Source organism: Lissotriton vulgaris, chromosome 1_1 (genome assembly GCF_964263255.1).
Source record: "Lissotriton vulgaris chromosome 1_1, aLisVul1.2, whole genome shotgun sequence".
NCBI classification, from domain to species: Eukaryota; Metazoa; Chordata; class Amphibia; order Caudata; family Salamandridae; genus Lissotriton; species Lissotriton vulgaris.
In genome coordinates, this window is record NC_141685.1 from 561,977,233 (window position 1) to 561,990,167 (window position 12,935).

A 12,935-nucleotide genomic window follows, 5' to 3' on the forward strand; every position below is an offset into this window, starting at 1 on the left:
CAGCCTATGGCCAGAGAGATATACTTGATGTAAAATCTTTAACTGGTAGCTTTGTCTGGCAAGTACCCATCTAGCAATCTATTTTCTAGAGGAGCAGAATCTGGAAGGGAGGACCCCACCGGGATGTTAGGTTGGCGGGAGTGTGCTTTTTGGCCCATCCTAGGATACAATTTACTATGTGCCAGAGCTGGACTGAATGTTGTGTGGGCCTTGTCAGTAAATATTTGTTGGTCCTGAAATAGAGCCCCCTAGTGAAACCGCCACCTGGGAGTACCCATTTGTCCATCCTGTAACCCAGGACGTCCCCACCGCGGTAAGTGCAATGGTTGATGGCTGAAAGATGTGCTGCCCAGTAATATTTTTCTTAATGTCAGTGCTATACCTCTGTCATACCAACCGAGCGTCAGTTTGTGGAGTGCTATGGGTAGTTTGCCAACTCACAGTAGATCTCTTTGGGTGCTTTTGATGTCTTTAAAGAACCTGGGTGGAACTGGGTCTGGGAAGTTCTGGAGGGCATAGAGGAAACACGGCAATTCCATCATTTTAAAAAGTTCCACTCATCCCAGTAAAGATAGGGGCAGCGTCCTCCAGGTAGTAGTGTCTCATTTGAACTTCTGCAGGGGTGGGAGGAGATTCCTTTCTTAACAGAGTTTAGTGTCGGCTGTGATGAAAATACCCAGATATTTAAATCGGTCTATTGCTATCAGGATCAGGCAGTCTCTCGGTAGGAGGGGGGATCTCCATGCATGACATATAACAGCGACTTGCTCCAATTAATTCTGTAGCCAGAGTTTCTCCCGAAACTTGTGAAGATATCTAGGTCCATCTGTATTGACTTCCGGGGGGAGGCAAGATATAGGAGGATGTCGTCCGCATAAAGTAAGATTTGATCCTCCCATCCCTCAGCCCACTTAAGTCCCCTGCTGGAAGGATCCTGCCGTATCCAGGCTGCTAGTGGTACGAGGAACAGGGCAAAGAGTAGGGAGAGAGGGGGCATCCCTACCGTGTCCCTCTGCCAAGAGTGAACACTTCAGAATTTTTATTGTTTACTACCACTTGGGCCAAAGGTACTGTGTAAAGGAGCCACACCCATCCGATAAATTTGGGGCCGAAGCCCAACGTTTTGAGGACTGCCATCAGATATGCCCTTTCGAGCGTGTCAAACAACATTGTGGGGTTTAGCGAGACCACTATTGCATCTTCCTGGATGGTGGCCTGAAGCTCCAATACTCCATGAAGTCTTCGCAAATTGAGCGCAGTATTACCGTGCGGCATGAAGCCCAATTGATCGGGGTGCACCAGTTTGTCTATTACGTGCCGTAGCCGGTTCGTCAATAGCTTAGCAAGGATTTTGGTATCCGCATTTAGTAGGGAAATAGGTCTATAGGAGGTGCACTTCACTTTCGGCTTCCCTTCCTTAGGTATGGCTACCAGTGTGGTGATCCGTTGGTCTCGCGGGAGTATGCCAAGTTCTTTACAGTCTTCGAACATGTTCTTAAGGTATGGGGCTAGTTTGTCGGGCTTGAGTTTGTAAAGCTCAATGGGCAGCCAGTTTGGACCCAAGGCTTTCCTGGTCCGGAGATCCCTAATCGCTGTAGCAAGTTTGTTATTTGTCAGTGCTCTATCTAACGCTTCCCTATTGGAGTCAGTGAGAATGGGCAATTGGATGTCTGCAAGAAGTGCGGAGGAGTCCTCCTCCGGTAGCTCTGAATTACTGCGATACACTCATTTGAAGTGGGTAGCAAACTCAAGCACTATGTCGTGGGGTTCTGTCAATACAGTACCAGAACTACTCTTGAGCTCTGGCACCAGCCTTTTTGCCCTCTCTTTCTTGTTCAGCCAAGCGATCAGCATGATTGCTTTGTCTCCTTGATTGTACAGAAGCCCACCCCTGTGACTCGTGAGGGTTTTAGCAGTACCTGTCGCCACTGCTTTGTATTCAGCGGCCTTGAGTTGCAAATTATGAAGAGCAGCCTGATCCTTCCCTTCTTTCTCCTCCTCCTCGAGGCGAAGGAGGTCATGTTCAATACTGGTCATCACTTTATCTTTTTCTTTGCACAATCGGGCTATGGCCGAGAGGTGTGGGAGTCAGCTGTGCCTTCCTTGTCCTGGAAGTAGTGGTCGAGGGTTCGGATGAGCGTAGCTTTGATTTCGGCGTTGAGGAGATACCACAGTTTAATGGGTGCTACACAGCCTACCCTTTTTTTACCAATTGTTAGATGAACCTTCAAAGGGGAGTGATCAAAAATGCCCCTTGCCAAAGGACAAATTTCTTGTGTGATAGTGTTTTGTTGCACAGGCATAAGGATATAGTCAATTCTAGAGAAGGTGTATTGCGATCCCGAGAAGAATGAGTATTGTTGGAGGCCAGGATGACGCATCTTCCAGAGGTCCATGAGGCCGAAGGCCTCAAGGAAGTTTGAGATCTATTTGTTCCCTGCACTGATGTCTCGCGGTAGATGTCGGTCAAGTGAGCCCAATACAATTGCCTTGAAGTCCCCTCTCAGTAAAAGTGGCCCTTCAGGAAGGGAGATTATGAAGGCCCGAGGTCATTGTATGACTGAGTCTGGAGACCTGGTGGATTATAGACTGCTAGCAGTGTAAGAGTGTGCCCCTCCAAGTGCCCTGAGACTGCTGGATAGCACGCCAGTGGGTCGGTCCTGGTATGCTTTATGCTCAGTGGGAAGGTACGTTTAAGTAGGATGCCCACCCCTCGTGAGCCAGAGGGGTAGCCGGCATGTGCCACTATTGCGTATCCCGATCTATTGAACGCCTTACAGATATTACCGATTAAGTGCATCTCTTGGAGTAGGGCGACATCTGGGGATTGGCGTTTTGTGTATTGGAGAACAATGCTTCGTTTTGCCTTGTCCCCGAATCCATTAACGTTCCAACTTAGGAGCTTTAGGCTCTTATCCCACTGCGTACTCATTTTAACAAACAAGATTCCCGCCAAATCTTTGAAACATGCAAAACAGCCAAGCTAGAAAATGTTTGTTTGTGCCTGACCAGTAATTACCCCCCACCTCCCCCAACATCCCTAAGAACTGCTTACAATAAAACTGAAGATAGAACCCCCCGACACCACTCCCCTGCTAAGCTGCTACATAGGTTCAAAACTACCCACATCCCCAACTAGCAGAGTGCCTATTGCCCAAGGAACAGATCAACCGTTGTGAGGGAAAATGGGCTACCGCTGACTCCGGCCGCCGGGAGTCTGCCCCCACCCGTCCAAGGAAAATGTCAGTTTGAGGACCCCTCATTCCCGCAGGCCAGTGTCTAATAGCATGCCCTCCGCTCCGCCTTCTCATAGTAAAGTGTTACATAATACAGTGTGCTGGGGCAGATCCATAAGTCCAACACCACAAAAACAGGTTTGTTCCATCTCTGTTGGCTGCTCGTGTCCCTGGGCTGTTGGACCTTGATCTCCAGGATCGCTGACTGTCTAAGTCCAATCTGCTATCTGCCGAGCGCGGCGAATGGACGCGGGTGTCTCTCCAGTTTTCCCCTATGGTCGCTGCTGATTTCTGCATGGTCACCTTATCCAACCAATTTTGCACATCCACTGGAGTCATGAAAAACAAAGATTTTCCATCTGCAATGATTTTAAGCTTTGCGGAGAAAAACATCATGTATTTAATTTCTCTTTCTCGTAGCACCCTCTTGATCCCATCGAAGGAGCGCCGCTCTGGTTGAACTTTAAGCGTAAAGTCTGGGAAGAAGCAAACCATTGCATTTTCGTAGCTTAGGTCCCCTTGTGCACGGGCTGCTTGTAGGATTGCATCACAGTCCCTGTAGTTGAGGAGTTTTGCAATGGTAGTCCCCCCTGGTCCTTGAGTTTAAGGGCCAGCTGGCAGTGTTGGTAAATGAGCTGCTGAACCCACTCTTCAAGTTTTTTAGTGGAGGTTTGGTGCTCCAGAACATTTGTTTCATTTACCTTAACTCTGTCTGCAGTTTCAGTCAAGTCGGCCCTTAACAAGTTAATTTCACTGGATATCTTATCAATTTTGGTTTCAAGCGTAGCTCCCAGCACCCGGATGGCCGCCATTATTGAGGTGAGAGATGGTTTGTTGTCTCCAGTCTGCCCACCCTGGGCTCCTTCGTCTGGGGGAACTTGCTTCGGAACCTCATATTTGTCAAGTTTATTTTTTTTGCACCACTGTGCCACCCTTAAGCTTCATGACAGGGGCGTACGCGTCCGGTCCAATCACAGTGCAGTCAGTACCACTGACTGCCTGTGGTGTCTTTGTTGCTGTCACTTCAATCTGGCCAGCCAGGGTGTTTGATAGCCGATCGTATCCAATGTGATACCCCTTTGTTGCTGTCTATAGTGAGCACAACAAGTGCTTTTGTGGGGGCGATGGGGTACTCCCTGTAGGTCCTTGGGGGCACTACCGTAATTTTCCATTTGGCGGCTGCCACAGCCGCCTGCCAACCACGTGTTAGGCCCCCATTCAGTGCTTTCCAGTAACAGCCTCCTGCGTGGGCACAACCACCCAGTGTTCCCGGTGAATCTGCTCTGTCTCTGTTATGCGTGGTGCGTGCACGTCCCAAGGTCGGTCTCAGTTATGGCCGGCACTTAAGTCAAGGGCCGCCTGCATCAACCCACAGGGGAGATCTGGGCTCCTCATCCCCCACCCCTGCAGATCCTGTGTGTGGCTGTGGAGTCGCTTTGCTTAATTGCAGCCCGGCTCGGGGAGAGCCGATGTTGGTGTGGCCACGGGGGGGCGGGTAACGGAACGGAGGCCCGCTGCCCCAGTCCTGCTCACCGGTTACAGCTGGGCAGCTTATAGTGTGGTGCAAGGTGTGGGCCACGATCCGTCCCCCGTCCAGGATACCGCGGCGTGCAGAGCTGGGAACTCCTAGATAGTGAGCTCCCACTGGGCAGACCCGGTGGAGACGAGGGCTAGCCGCTGGATGTGGTAGATGGAGGCGGGGAGTGGAGAAGGGAGAAAGCAGCACCGGTCCACTCCCCGTCAGGTAATCAGCCAAGCAGGGTTAACAGAGGGCGATTCAAGGTTTTGTGGTGATCAGGTCGGAAGATGCTTCGACAAAGCTGCAGACCCGCCATTTGTCAAATGGCCTACTTCATGTGTGCTACCAACAGCCAGTTAGGTCTCTTTACTCACAGAAAGGTACTCTCTGGAACCTGTAGGTTCATACATTGTGACCCTGTTAATGAATGGAATAAAGTATAATATAAATGCTATATTCAATACAACACTTGTGCATTTACTATTTTTAGTGATTCCACAGACAGAGTCCAATTTTTTATTTTTTGTACAATTCAACATGTAACTTACAAGAATGGGTTCCAACTCAGCACCAAATCTTCTTCTAGGTGGCAGACCTTTGCCACAATTGTTGAAAGAAGCTAAGTCAAATCAATATCAATTGATATTCACATTTATCAGTTCTTAAGTTCAGTCAATAGTGGGAGTTTTAGAATTGTTTCAAAAAGCTTTATTCTCATAAAGGGATTAGCGAGAGCTTATTTTTGTCTTTACTCAGTAAACCATCACTATACAGAAATTCATCAAGAAAATATATTAGTAAGTATTATTAATAATATTAGAGTCAATAATAATACCAAATAACAAGTGTGTTCCATAAAGGAAGATTAGTCCCTATTCTAAATAATAGTCCCAAAATCAGAAGTTAATAGAAGCCATAAAAAGATCAGAAGAAGAGGGAATATAAAGGAGCATGAGGTTTGAAATCAAATTAAGTAGTCAATTTCCCCATAAAGTGCAGTTTATGAAACTCCCAATTACTCATACTTATCAGCATGCAGCTGCAGTGGCAATCAGTACAGAAAGCGTCAACAGGAAATCCTAAGGGAAAAGAGATACAGCAGTAGCTACCGCTATAGTAGGTACCTCCACCAAGGATAGGAATACGAAGGTTAAAATCTGCGAGTGTCACCTCCAATGGTGGCATGCACAGCAGTAGCCATCAGGAAAATGTCTACAGCAGTAGTCCACAGCAGATAGACCACCAAAATGGAACTGGGAAACTCCCACTAATATAAAAGACACGAACACATGAATATTTTCTTGCAGGTAAAATCGCTCTACTGCAATGGAAAAAGATCTTTCGATGGTGAACAGTATTCATTCTTCCTTTCATACGGGAAACACATGAAGTCGTTTGGTTTAGTCAAACCTTTAGCCGTGGTTCCCATGAGACTTTAATGCAGAGTCAATACTACCATTTATTAAATATTTCACTGCTTAACAATGAGCAATACTAAAGACAGAAACATTTGCTTGCAGATTTCTACTCATGTTATGTTTTTTATATTTCATGTAAGTGAGAGTTATTGTTGAAAAATGCAATTTTCTATTCAGAATTATATGAACATGAGAAAGATAGGAAATTCAATCCGGATGCATCAAAAATATGTAGCTTAAATATATAATACAATTTATTAAGCTGGTAACATTCTGCAGCTATGACAACAATTCTAAGCAAGTTGCATTAAGGTCAAGCTATCAAATTCATGTGTGCATGGGTCAGCAATTTCTAAAGCTTCTGTTTGTTAAAGAGAAAGTCTAACAGTGGCCTACCAGTTAATGTGGCTGCCTGGTGCATTTGCACATTTTGACAACGTGCCATTTTAAAGTGTGTTTTCATGTAGGAACCTAAGACAAATATTTAGCTTTGTGAATACATTTTAGATTTAATGTCCATCTTTATCAATTCCCACATCAGATGGTTCTTAACCATCAAACTAATTTCATTTCACATGTGAGGTCATTCAGAAGGCACTTTCATTATCTGTGAGTCTTGCCTTTTTCTTTTCTGACCCCAATACTTTAATATGTTCATGTAGTCATCATATATGAGACAATCTAATCACAATTCTTCTTTTGAATCTCTTATTCAATTCTTGTTCCCTTCTGTTGCGTAAAGAAGCATAAAGAAACAGTAAACAAAGCAATATGATTATTACTGGCATAAAACCAGCCTTTACAAAACCTCCTTCTGCCATTGTCAACCAATGTCCACTTGTATGAATTCCTTTTCCAAAGTTTTTAAAGACACTAGGGGACTTATTATGAATTCGATCGGATGTGCGTCCGCCTGGCATTGTGTCGAAAGGAAACCAACCGCCTAGTAGTTGGCAGTTCCTTCTGACAATCATATCTATTTTTTCATTGCAGATTGTGCAGCATCAGGAAACAGCAGTAACACAAACCCCATTGGTAAAATAGATGTTTTCAAACATCCATGTACCATTTGTCAGGCACCATGTGGTGCCTGGCACATGGGGTATAGATGTTTGTGCCCCCCCCCCCCCGGCCCCATAGCGGAGTCTGTGGAGGGATAGCGCCCGTAGGGGTCTCTAAAGTCTATTTCTGACAGCCTTACAATGGCAATCAGACATCCATTGAAAGTCTGCCTGAAAGGGACACCCTAATCCCTACAGCAGGGCCTGAGCAGGCACTGCCCTTATTGTAGGGAATTACATTCTGACCGACGGTCAGACGGGCTACTTGAGCCCATCAGAACCGTTGGTTGGTCCCTCCACCCTGCCTTCTTACACCGTGCATCTTAATGCATGGTCAGACTGAAGTAGCAGATGTCAGTCGGATCCCAACAGATGGCCTGTCGGTTGCGATCCGATCGACATTGTAATGAGGCCCAAGAAGTTTTCAGCACTTCTAATTCAGGTTCTAGATCAGAAATATTCTTCACAAACCCTTCAATTTCCTCTTTTCTGCAAGTAACATGTCTATTGCTAGACAGTCCTGCAAAACCATTGAACATATAGCAATTAACTCTGGGTTCACTACTTGGAAAGCTCCAGATGTGCTTGTCACCAGCTTGTCAACAACAGTTGACAGTCTTCTAGTCTTATTGCCATTTAATATGATGCCTACAGGTGAAATTATTACACCAAATATATCTCCCACTAATTTAGCTCCAGTTTCTGTATTACATCTGTATCTGTGTGCTGATGCCATTGTTAGTGCATGTATAATTTGTGCATGGTACATTTAAGAAATTAATGCAAATACTCTTCCGATCTACAGGTAAAAAGAAATAAGCATTTTGTCCACACATAAAATGAACTCTGGAAATTTCGGATTATTCTTCGTGTAAAATTTGCCATGCTCATCCTGTTAATTCAAATTTGTGTACACAGCTACAAACCCCTTCATATCAAGTTTGTAAGGGTGCTCTTCCTCTGTAAATGCTAATTTTCCTTTTGTGTTTGCTATTTAACTTTAATTTGTGGTAAGCCATTTTCTTTATAAATTCATCTTCTTTCTTACAAACATTTTTCAAAGCATCACTATGTTTATCTTTAGTACGTGTTACATTTATGTATCTCTCTTCTCTATAGGTCTCATTAAGAAGGTTAAATTGTTCTTGTAAACCTTAACACTATCTATAGGTCTATGGGGAAAGAGGTAAAACCACACTGTGTCCATTTCTTTTGCTTCTGGGTGTACATTCATGCTCTCTATCAAAGATAAGGTCATAGTTAGAATAGAAATATTAAAAATGTTCTTGCCTATTTACAAGGGAAAGCAAATTACTACAAGATATAGAGGGATGTTCTCGAGAACATGCGATATTCATTGCCAGATTTTTTCATATCGACGTCTATTTTTGGAAAATAACTCCATGTAAACATCGTATTAACAACCCGGTGGTAACATGCAATAGTTTCCCGATAATGCATCAAATGTCTGTGATAAAATTACTGGGACGCCGATAAAAATGTAAACATGAACGTTAAAAAAGTTGCGATGGGCTCAACTGCAATAAAAAATTCAGCAATAAGCAGCGCCATGCCTGCAAGTCCCACAAGTCAGGCGGGAAAAATCACAATAAAACTAAAAAAGCGGCAATCAAAAATACAAACAAAACTAAAACGACTGTGAAGCACCATGGAAGTAGCCGTAGCAAGTACAGAGGACAATCAGAACCCCACAAGCCCCACAGAGGCCAGGCCATTTTCAGATGGTCAGCTGTCTTGTTCTGGGCTGCCTCTGTGGTAGTCCAGGGGTGTCGGGGGGCATGGGGGTGGTGGCGGTGGGTGTTGTGGCCCTCTTGGGTCTCCGAGCTGCATGATCACTGGCTCCATGAGATGTGTTGGTTTTCGATTGTGACTCTGGGCTGGGCTCCCTTTCATACTGCAGGTTGTCTTCCTGCTTAACACCAGTAAAAGTCAGGTGTTAAATCCCTGCTTCTAACACGCCTTATCGCCAGTTTTGGAGCACAGCACAGATCGGCTGGTTATTGAGAATATCGCAAAGTGGTGTTTTTGTGTGTTTTTGCACGGGATTGCCTACTCTGCATATCATTAGCGTTAATTGACGCTCTCATCCGTAGCAATGTTTTTGCGGTAGCAATCACTAGAAAACTGGCGATATCAGCAGTTTGCACCAGCTTGAAAATGGGGCGAAAAATCTATTGCCACTTTTGCAGCACTAAAGTGCCAATAAATCAGCGAAAAGTTCTTGAGAACACGCCCCTTAGTGTATGATAATAGCGTGTGATAATAAGTGATGTTGATAAGTGAGCGTGCACATTGCAATACTTTGCATCTATAGCATGAGTGTATTCTTGTGCTAATCTAGAGTAAACATTAGTAGAGAAATCATCTTTCTTGTAGCTAATATTGGACTCTCTTAGTTGGTCCCCATCATTAATGTATGCATATGGTTCAGTCATATTCTTTATTCTAGACTAAACTTCTGGGGTTACATAAAATCCTACTAGTACTATAGTAATCTTTATTACTATTATTACTGAGTAGACCTGCGCTACACTTAGTTCCGCAAGCGCGCACTATTGCTTGTCCCGCCCAATTGTGTGATGTTTTTTGCCATACGTCAACGCGGGTGCTTGCTTAGGTGGAAATATCACACAAACTGCACTACGCGGTTGCACATGGGCGCTGCCATCTTGTATCTTACTCTGTTTGTAGTGCTCGGGCCTACTTTTTCATCCTTCCTTAAACTTTGTAATCCTTGGCTTTTAAAACTTTTTTCCCATCTTTTTTATTTATTATCTTACCCTTTCTACTTTACTCTGTGTTTTTGGTGAGTTTTGTACTTTATTTTTTTAGCTTTCCTACGTCCTTAGTACTACCCATTCCTTCTTTTTCCCTGTTTCTTTTTTTTATCTCTTTTCGCCCAGCTCCATGGAAGCTAAGGGCACACCAAGAAGTGACCGCCGTCCATGCGGAAGGCGGTGCCAGGCAGGGGTGAAGCCCCATGTCCTGTTTTCTGCGATGAAGGTGGAAGTGTTGGTTTTTTATATCTAGCGCCACCTCCTCTGTACCGTGACAGCAGGCGGTAGGCCTGTGTCCGGATACGGGATGTGGGAGTGCCAGCAGCACTGGGAGAGGGTGCGCCGGGCAGTTTGCCACTGCTCTGGGGTCCAGCACACCCATCAGCAGTTGGCGCACCGCTGATCTGAAATCCTGGACTGAGAATAGGACCTGCTGGACCTTCTAGGAGCTGAGGTTGTGGGGCTAGGTGAGTAATTATTAAAAATATAAATTTTTGTTATTACCTGTGTTCTATGCTACAGCTAATATTTTTTTCTCCAAATAATGGCAAGCATGCTGCTTAAATTCGGGGAAATAAAGTTTTCAAATATTATGTAATAATTTGTTATTCTAAATAGGTGCTTAGCTTACTTAGCGCTACTCACCTAACCTAGTTATTGAATCGTACTTGTTGCCACTTGCTTGGGCTGATGTCATTAGTGATGACAAATGAAGGTTTGTGACCGTTCTATGGCCTGTGGGCGATCGCATCGATTCGTAGTAGACTAGTGCAGTCATCGTGACACCGACGCCAACCTAAGGCCGGGCAGTTCAAGAACCACAATGGCATCCACCTTACATCATTGCAATCATTATAATAAGGCCCTTAGTGCATTGGCTTGTCAAAGGGGCTTGACTTGAAACTGAGAGATTGCCAATGAGATTTAAGAAGAAGCACTCATGAAACATCATGATTTAGTGTAATTTATTATCAGTAATTCCAAAATGCAGTTTACTAAATTTAGGAATTTGAGTGGACTAGGTAGGTAGGATTTGTAAATGTTAAATAGGATAGGGCAGTCCGTGATATACTACTACTAATTGATCTGATGTAGGGAAGTTCAATATTATTGCGAGTGCCTTTGCCTGTCAAATATATTTTGGGGAGATATTTATTATACCACTAATCTTTCTTTGTTTTTATGTTTTACATCAGCATTCAGGGGTAAGAGGCAAGTGAGGGTTGGGAGCTGGACCTGGAGGTGCCTCCCAGAGTTCTGCTGCCGAAGGCTCTGCTGGCCCCATTAAGTCCTACTGAAGTAAACATGAATATATTTATTCCCCTAATATTTCTGCTCCTTATTGAATAATGTGACGCCTACCCTTTTATACATTATTTTTCCAAATCCTCTTCAATGTGTCTATTTCTAAATTCTTGTTATCCCTGCATTATCCTATTTACCTATTTTCTACATTTTAAGTTTCTCTACTTTACGTCAAACTGTCTTAAGTTACTACTAGTCTGTCTACTCTGTAGCTTTCCCTCTACCCTTTTGTGGACTGCCTAGCGGTAATACTCTAAGTCTCAGAGAACCCATAGATCACACAGTACTACTACTCCTTTGCCATGCAGATTCCATGCCTATTGCCCAAGTAAGGTATTCTACACATGTAATAGATGAGAAGGTTTATAATCACTAAAACAAGAGAGTGGCAATGGTCATGGTGGATACCCCAAAGTTGTGTCTTCTTACTAACTAGGCTTAGTATTATATTAGCAGCAGTTGGTGAACTGATGATTGTGCATCATGTGTGGGAGAATGTACGAGGAGGACAGCCCCATTTCATTAGCCACCCAAGGCCTTATGCTATTTTTTCTCAAAACATCAGATTTTATCAATCAATAGCTCCAGCCAATCCTTAACAGCTTGTCTCCTGCCTTGAATTCAGGCTTTTTAAAAACGTTCCCACAGCAACATGCCAATCCTGATATTTGTTATAGAAGCTACTGTCCGTAATGTATCCAAATTGTAGTGAATGAAGTGTGTGGTGTTTTCTTTATTTTGTTATAAAACATCTAATAGGGGGAGGTGTATCTGGCATCTAAGAAATGTGTAATCTTTTTTTTCTAGTGGCACCAACCCCCAGTGCCGGGGCCTGCACAGACTACAACAGCTAGTCTGCAGATGCAGCAGCAGAAGGGGGTGAGCCAGCGGCAGTGGTGGCCGGTGGTAAGTCATATTGCTTGCTTATTATTGACAATTAAGTATAATAATAAGCTCACTGTAAAGGTGCAGTCTTGTTGACTTGTGAACAACAGGTGAGCACAGCAGGAGTTGAACATTAGCGGAGCAACTAATGGCCACTCCTATTTTCAACTCAACAGAAAACGTTTCATGAGCAAGACCTTGAACTATGAGTTTCTTCAAAAGGGAAGGATAGAAGGGGAAAGGTTGGATGAAATGTATTATATATGACTGAAAGTGAAGGATGCATGAATGGAAGAAAGATAGCACCGGATGTATAAATAGTACTATAGGTGGCTGATAGCTAGGATGCATGGGTGGGTGAAGGATGGATAAAAAGGTTGGTATACTGGTAAGAACAAAGCTTGCCTGGGTGGGTGAAAGTGTATGTGTGAAAGGATGCCTGCCTGGATGGGTGATTAGAATCCAGTGGTGGTTCCTTTTGATTGAAATAAACTTAAGGACACATGGGTGGGTAAATGTAAAATGACAAATGGCTCTCAAAGCAGAAGGTAATTTTTCAACTGTCATTATGGTAACGATTCTTGTGCCTGTCGATTGTGAAAAGCTACACCCTTTGGTGTACAGTAAATGGTGCAATTTTACTTGCAAAACACATATCTCCCTAGCAAATTTACAGGACTTGAATCACAAACAACAAACTGATGTTTTTATTC